This window comes from Eschrichtius robustus, chromosome 2 (genome assembly GCF_028021215.1).
Source record: "Eschrichtius robustus isolate mEscRob2 chromosome 2, mEscRob2.pri, whole genome shotgun sequence".
NCBI classification, from domain to species: domain Eukaryota; kingdom Metazoa; phylum Chordata; class Mammalia; order Artiodactyla; family Eschrichtiidae; genus Eschrichtius; species Eschrichtius robustus.
The window spans coordinates 151,365,831-151,373,439 of record NC_090825.1 but is presented as its reverse complement, the minus strand read 5'-3'; the positions used below and the strand labels follow the sequence as shown (position 1 = coordinate 151,373,439).

Genomic DNA, 7,609 nt, shown 5'->3' with positions numbered 1-7,609 from the left:
GGGTCTTCGTTGCTGCACACGGGCTTTCTCTAGCTGTGGTGAGCGGGGGCCACTCTTCGTTGTGGTGCACGGGCTTCTCATTGGGGTGGCTTCTCTTGTTGCGGAGCACAGGGCTCTAGGCGCATGGGCTTCAGGAGTTGTGGCTCGCGGGCGCTAGAACACAGGCTCAGTAGTTGTGGTGCACAGGCCTAGTTGCTCCGCAGCATGTGGGATCTTCCCAGAGCAGGGCTTGAACCCGTGTCCCCTGCAATGGCGGGCAGATTCTTAACCACTGCACCACTAGGGAAGCCCAGGATTTGTATTGTATTGCTAGCAAAGAGACTGCATTTCTCCTCTGATGAATGTGCACAAGAAAGCATGCTGTCCCCGGTGATCGCTGGGTACCGTCTCATGATCCTGAGGGAAGCCATCCTATCCTTCTGGTTACGTGATACAGTGGGTTTCCTTCTTGTTTAGGCCAGTTTTATTTGGAGTTTCAATTTTTATAGTGAAAAGTTGTCATAACACTTTCTGCTCTAGGGGGGTTTTTTTGTTTGTTTTGTTTTTGTCAATTCCTGCTGGGTATTATTTGTATTGTTGATGTGGCAAGAACTCTACTGAGATATAGTCTTCTTGTCTTTATATTATGAATATATCTCTAAGTTTATCACTTATCATTTACTCCTTACTCTTGTTTAATATAGAGAAGGTTATAATTTAAGTCTATTAAATCCATCAGTGTGTTTCTACATGATATATTCCATTGCTTTTACTTTTATTCATTCATTCATTAAAGAGAGTGTGTGTGTGCGTGTGTGTATGTGTGTGTGTGTACTACAAGGTGCCAAGCACTACGAGAGGCAATAAGACTGTTTATTTTGAGACAAGAAAGACACAGCCCCTGTCCTCGTGGAGTTCCTATCCTGGTGGGGGATTGAGAATATGTTAGACGTTTACTGAAAAGCCACACAAGTGTGTGTAAGCTACTAAAGGATAGAGGCTACAGAGGGAAGGACCCAGTCTAGGAGCGCTTTCATAGAAGGGTTAGGTCTAGTTAGGGAAGTCAGGGGAAGCTTTCCTGGGGAAGTGGTGACTGAGCTAAGAATGATAAAGAGGACTTAGGTAGTGGGCTAAGAGCATTACAGGCAGTGGAAAGAGCCGGTGCAAAGGTCCTGCTCATGGGCAAGCATAGGCAACAGGAAGGACTGAAAGAATGTAGGACATGGTCCACATCCTCAGAGGGGCCTGGTGTAAGTGAAGGCGGAAGGTTGAAGGGTGGGAAGTGGGGGATGCTGACCACGCAGGGCCAGTAAGTCCATGGTAAGGAGTTGTGTCTCCTTCCTAAGATCTATGGGAAATCACTGAAGGTGTCATCTTTGACAACCACATTACTTTTACCTCCAAACATCCAATCTCATAACAAGTCCTAACAATTTTGCTTTTGAAATATCTCTTCAGTCTATCCACTTCAATCCATCCACTTCTGTTCGTCATTACCAACACTTCCTCAGCCTATTCTATCATCATTTCTGTCTGGACTAGGGGAATAGCATCCTCAATGATCTATTTGCACCTACTGTTGCCCCACTCCAATCCATTCCTGCACAGTTATGGGGAGACACACCTGACCTTGATACCATTTGATGACACAGAAAACACTGAAAGAGGACCAGTTTGTTTTTCATTAGTCTTGTTCTTGAGAGGTTGTGGAGTGGGCAGTTCATGAGTTTAATCTTGGACCTGCTGAGTTTTAAATATCCCTGGGATGTCCTAGAGAAGAAGCCAAGCAGGAGGTGTCTGTTAGGTAGATATCTTCTGCCTCCCCATCTAGAGCCACTCTCCACCCATCTCTACGCTGATCCCTGCCCGGAGACATTAACGTGTGTGGGATGTCAAGATTCCATGTATCCCCAGCGCCTGCTCCCGTGTGCGCTGCCTTCTAGTTGCGTTCAGCCCATAGGAGGTACATGAGGGAAGAAGCGTGAAGGCTGAGTATTTACTCGATACGATATACATCCTGCATCATCTCTTCCTCTTCCCCACCTCCTCCTCTTTCCACCCTGCCTCCTTCAAACCCTCCTCCTCTGCCTCCTGCGCCTCCTGCTCTTCTTCCTCCCACCTCTTCCTCTTTTTTTCTCTCTCGAATCCAGTAATCATTTCCACCTCCTCCTTTTTCAAAAAACTAATTAATTTTTGGCTGCATTGGATCTTTGCTGCGCCCGGGCTTTCTCTAGTCGCGGCAAGTGGGGGCTACTCTTCGTTGCAGTGAGTGGGCTTCTCATTTCGGTGGCTTCTCTTGTTGCAGAGCACGGGCTCTAGGTGCCCGGTCTTCAGTAGTTGCGGCCCGCGGGCTCAGTAGTTGTGGCTCGTGGGCTCTAGAGTGCAGGCTGAGTAGTTGTGGCGCACAGGCTCAGTTGCTCCGTGGCATGTGGGATCTTTCCGGACCAGGGCTTGAACCCCTGCACTGGCAGGTGGATTCTTAACCACTGAGCCACCAGGGAAGTCCCTAACCTCCTCCTTTAAGCCTAGGCAGTAAAAGCTCCCTGAGATGCTGGACTACTGTCCTCTGTTGTTTTCCCCAAACCCTTTGCAAATGATCTCTTGACTACAGTCTCCTTAATTACGGTACATTTGAGTGTGCCACCTTTCTCTTTCAGGGATTCTGACTTATACTGATAGGTAAGAAATGCCTGGGGGAGAGTTAAATTTGAGTCACCTGAGTAGAGGTGGTCATTGGAGCCGTGGCTATAAATGTGAATATCTTGGGAGACAGTGTAGAGAAGGAATGGGCCCTGAGGAACTCAAACATGTAATGGCTTTCAGAGGAGGATAATCTTGCAAAGGAATTGGAGAAGTAGCAACCAAAGTGAGGTGGAAAATCAGGGCAGTGTGTGTCATAGAAGTCAAAGGAGGCAAAGGGAAGAAAAAGAGCGTTGGTAGTCAAGATTATCAGTTGGTCCTGCAAAGTCATTGGATTTAGTGACTTATACCCTCGTGAATCTGTTACATATTTTCTGTGCTCCCTCTGAATAATGATTTAAATTTTTTTACATTAACTTCTTTATAATTGATTTTATGTAAATACAGTCAAATTTGTTTTAGAACGTATTTTAAGGTAAAAAATTAACTACCCTTCCTTAACCATTATTCCAACATTATTTATTTTATACTTTCTCTATTACCATTATTTCCTCCAACATTCACTGTTTCCAAAAATATAAAGAGATGTTTGAGCACTTTCTACTAGGTGTATAAGAGCTTTCTATCTGACTGTATCATAGTGGTTCAACGGTTGTCGCTTTACCATTCATTTTAAAATTGTTCCATTAGAACAAGTCTAACTTCTTAATTTTAATTTTCAGAATTCTATTATCAATAGCCCCATTTATTCTTCCAGATAAACTTTATATTTTTTTAACATCTTTATTAGAGTATAATTGCTTTACTATGGTGTGTTAGTTTCTGCTTTATAACAAAGTGAATCAGTTATACATATACATATGTCCCCACATCTCTTCCCTCTTGCATCTCCAGATAAACTTTAGAACCATCTTATCAATTAAAAAAGACTTCATTGTGATTTTTTCAAGACCGTGAGACATAGATGGCCAACCAGAGTTCCTAAGGTTCAGTGTATGTAACTGTTGCCGCCGCTTAAGCCTGCCAAAGCAGTGGTATGGCTGCTGCCCTTGTATTTGCTACCTCTAGAAACATTCTTGCCAGTAGTGGCAGCAGCGGGACTCAATTACCCTCTTTTCACACTCCCTCCAGAAGCTCCAGATGGCGTCTTCCGTGGGCAACGTGGCCGACAGCACAGACCCAACGAAACGTATGCTTTCCTTCCAAGGGTTAGCAGAGTTGACACATCGAGCCTATCAGGCGGGAGATTTTGAGGCAGCTGAGAGACACTGCATGCAGCTCTGGAGACAAGAGCCAGACAATACTGGTGTACTTTTATTACTTTCATCTATACACTTCCGGTGTCGAAGGCTGGACGGATCTGCCCACTTTAGTACTCTGGCAATTAAAAAGAACCCTCTCCTGGCAGAAGCCTATTCGAATTTGGGGAATGTGTACAAGGAAAGCGGGCAGTTGCAGGAAGCAATCGAGCATTACCGGCATGCGTTGCGTCTCAAACCAGATTTCATCGATGGTTATATTAACCTGGCAGCCGCTTTGGTAGCAGCAGGCGACATGGAAGGGGCAGTACAAGCTTACGCCTCCGCTCTTCAGTACAATCCTGATCTGTACTGTGTTTGCAGTGACCTGGGGAACCTGCTCAAAGCCCTGGGTCGCTTGGAAGAAGCCAAGGCATGTTATTTGAAAGCAATTGAGACGCAACCGAACTTTGCAGTAGCTTGGAGTAACCTTGGCTGTGTTTTCAATGCACAAGGGGAGATTTGGCTTGCAATTCATCACTTTGAAAAGGCTGTCACCCATGACCCCAATTTTCTGGATGCTTATATCAATTTAGGAAATGTCTTCAAAGAGGCACGGATTTTTGAACGAGCTGTGGCAGCTTACCTTCGTGCCCTAAGCTTGAGTCCAAATCATGCAGTGGTACATGGCAGCCTGGCTTGTGTATACTATGAGCAAGGCCTGATAGATCTGGCAATAGACACCTACAGGCGAGCTATTGAATTGCAACCACACTTCCCGGACGCTTACTGCAACCTAGCCAACGCTCTCAAAGAGAAGGGCAGTGTTGCCGAAGCAGAAGATTGTTATAATACAGCTCTGTGGCTGTGTCCCACCCATGCAGACTCTCTGAATAACCTAGCCAATATCAAGCGAGAACAGGGAAACATTGAAGAGGCAGTTCGCTTGTATTGTAAAGCATTAGAAGTCTTCCCAGAGTTTGCTGCTGTCCATTCAAATTTAGCAAGTGTATTGCAGCAGCAGGGAAGAGTGCAGGAAGCTCTGATGCATTATAAGGAGGCTATTCGAATCAGTCCTACCTTTGCTGAGGCCTACTGTAATATGGGAAACACTCTAACGGGGATGCAGGATGTTCAGGGAGCCTTGCAGTGTTATACACGTGCCATTCAGATTAACCCTGCATTGGCGGATGCCCACAGCAATCTGGCTTCCATTCACAAGGATTCAGGGAATATTCCAGAAGCAATTGCTTCTTATCGCACTGCTCTGAAGCTTCAACCTGACTTTCCTGACGCTTATTGTAATCTGGCTCATTGCCTGCAGATTGTCTGTGACTGGACAGACTATGATGAGCGCATGAAGAGGTTGGTCAGCGTTGTGGCTGACCAGTTAGAGAAGAACAGGTTGCCTTCTGTGCAGCCTCATCACAGCATGTTATATCCTCTTCCTCACGGCGTCAGGAAGGCTATTGCCGAGAGGCATGGGCACCTCTGCCTGGATAACATCAATGTCCTTCACAAACCACCGTATGAACATCCAAAGGACTTGAAGCTCAGTGATGGTCGACTGCGTGTAGGATACGTGAGTTCTGACTTTGGGAACCATCCTACTTCTCATCTTATGCAGTCTATTCCAGGCATGCACAATCGTGATAAATTTGAGGTATTCTGTTATGCCCTGAGCCCAGATGATGGCACAAACTTCCGAGCGAAGGTGATGGCAGAAGCCGATCATTTCGTTGATCTTTCTCAGATTCCATGCGATGGAAAAGCAGCTGATCGCATCCATCAAGATGGTATACACATCCTCGTAAATATGAATGGTTATACCAGGGGTGCTCGAAATGAACTCTTTGCTCTCAGGCCAGCTCCTATTCAGGCAATGTGGCTGGGGTACCCTGGGACTAGTGGCGCGCTTTTCATGGATTATATCATCACTGATCGGGAAACTTCACCTGCTGAAGTTGCTGAGCAGTATTCTGAGAAACTGGCTTATATGCCCCATACTTTCTTTATTGGTGATCATGCTAATATGTTCCCTCACCTGAAGGAAAAAGCAGTCATCGATTTTAAGTCCAATGGGCACATTTATGACAATCGAATTGTGCTGAATGGCATCGACCTCAAAGCATTTCTTGATAGTCTACCAGATGTGAAAATTGTCAAGATGAAATGTCCTGATGGGGGAAACAACACAGACAGCAGTAATATAGCTCTCAATATGCCTGTCATTCCTATGAATACGATTGCAGAAGCAGTTATTGAAATGATTAACAGAGGACAAATTCAGATAACAATTAATGGATTCAGTATTAGCAATGGACTGGCAACTACCCAGATCAACAATAAGGCTGCCACTGGAGAGGAGGTTCCCCGTACCATTGTTGTAACCACACGTTCTCAGTATGGGTTACCGGAAGATGCTATTGTGTACTGTAACTTTAATCAGCTATATAAAATTGACCCATCTACTTTGCAGATGTGGGCAAATATTCTGAAGCGTGTTCCCAATAGCATACTGTGGCTGTTGCGTTTCCCAGCAGTAGGAGAACCTAATATTCAACAGTATGCGCAAAATATGGGCCTTCCCCAGAACCGTATCATTTTTTCACCTGTTGCTCCTAAAGAGGAACATGTTCGGAGAGGCCAGCTGGCTGATGTCTGCTTGGACACTCCACTCTGTAATGGACACACCACAGGGATGGATGTCCTTTGGTCGGGGACACCCATGGTGACTATGCCAGGAGAGACTCTTGCTTCCCGAGTTGCAGCTTCCCAGCTCACTTGTTTAGGCTGTCTTGAGCTTGTTGCTAAAAATAGACAAGAGTATGAAGACATAGCTGTGAAACTGGGAACTGATCTAGAATACCTGAAGAGAATTCGTGGCAAAGTCTGGAAGCAGAGAATATCTAGCCCTCTGTTCAACACCAAACAATACACACTGGAACTAGAGCGCCTCTATCTACAGATGTGGGAGCATTATGCAGCTGGCAACAAACCTGATCACATGATGAAGCCTGTTGAAGTCACTGAGTCGGCCTAAATAATGACTGTGTGCGCAGGAGAATTACCCCTGTACCTGAGCCTCAACCTTCTGGGGGAAAGGGAACTAGATACGTTACTTTGTACTTACCTTTGTAGCAATATCATGTTGCAGATGGGTGACAGACAGTGATAACAGATAGCACAGCCAGACTTGCTTCCTGCATGATCATGACAGGGAGAGACACAAGAGATGGGAGACTGCTGTTCCACAAGGAGTCTCCGTAGAATTTTGCGGCAGCCAGGTGTTGCCTAAGTCTGGAAGGTCTGATCTCCCTTGGTCTTCCATGGGATGGGTGGTTAGTGTGGAGGGGAGATAGAGATTGCCCAGTCTTCTGAATTAAGTTTTTCTTTATATTTGGGGTATTGGAGCTATTAAAAATGTTTGGTTTCAGGTTTTATTCATGTGACGTGTATATGATTCTTTTGAGATAAGGTTTTAAGCTAAAATATTCCTTGTTTTAGTTTCTGAACTCTACAGACAAATGGGGACTTTGCTGGTGTAGTCTTTTTATAGGTTTTATAAACCACTTGAGCCTATATCAGTCATTTTAGTGTCTGACATGTTTGGAACTATCAGTGCTTTGTTGGTTTATGGCTTAAATTCTTTTTCTGGTCCGTTTCCTTCTTCCCTTCCCCCCACTTTAAACATTTTCCTGTATCTTGGCTAACAAAAAACCAAGACTGATTCAAAGCCTCCCAGAGTGTTT

At 45.1% G+C, this 7,609-nt stretch overlaps 1 pseudogene; it reads left to right on the top strand.

The window, feature by feature from the left end:
* The first annotated feature begins 3,759 nt into the window (after positions 1–3,759).
* On the top strand, positions 3,760–6,900 carry LOC137758621 (UDP-N-acetylglucosamine--peptide N-acetylglucosaminyltransferase 110 kDa subunit pseudogene; annotated as a pseudogene).
* Positions 6,901–7,609: the final 709 nt, after the last annotated feature.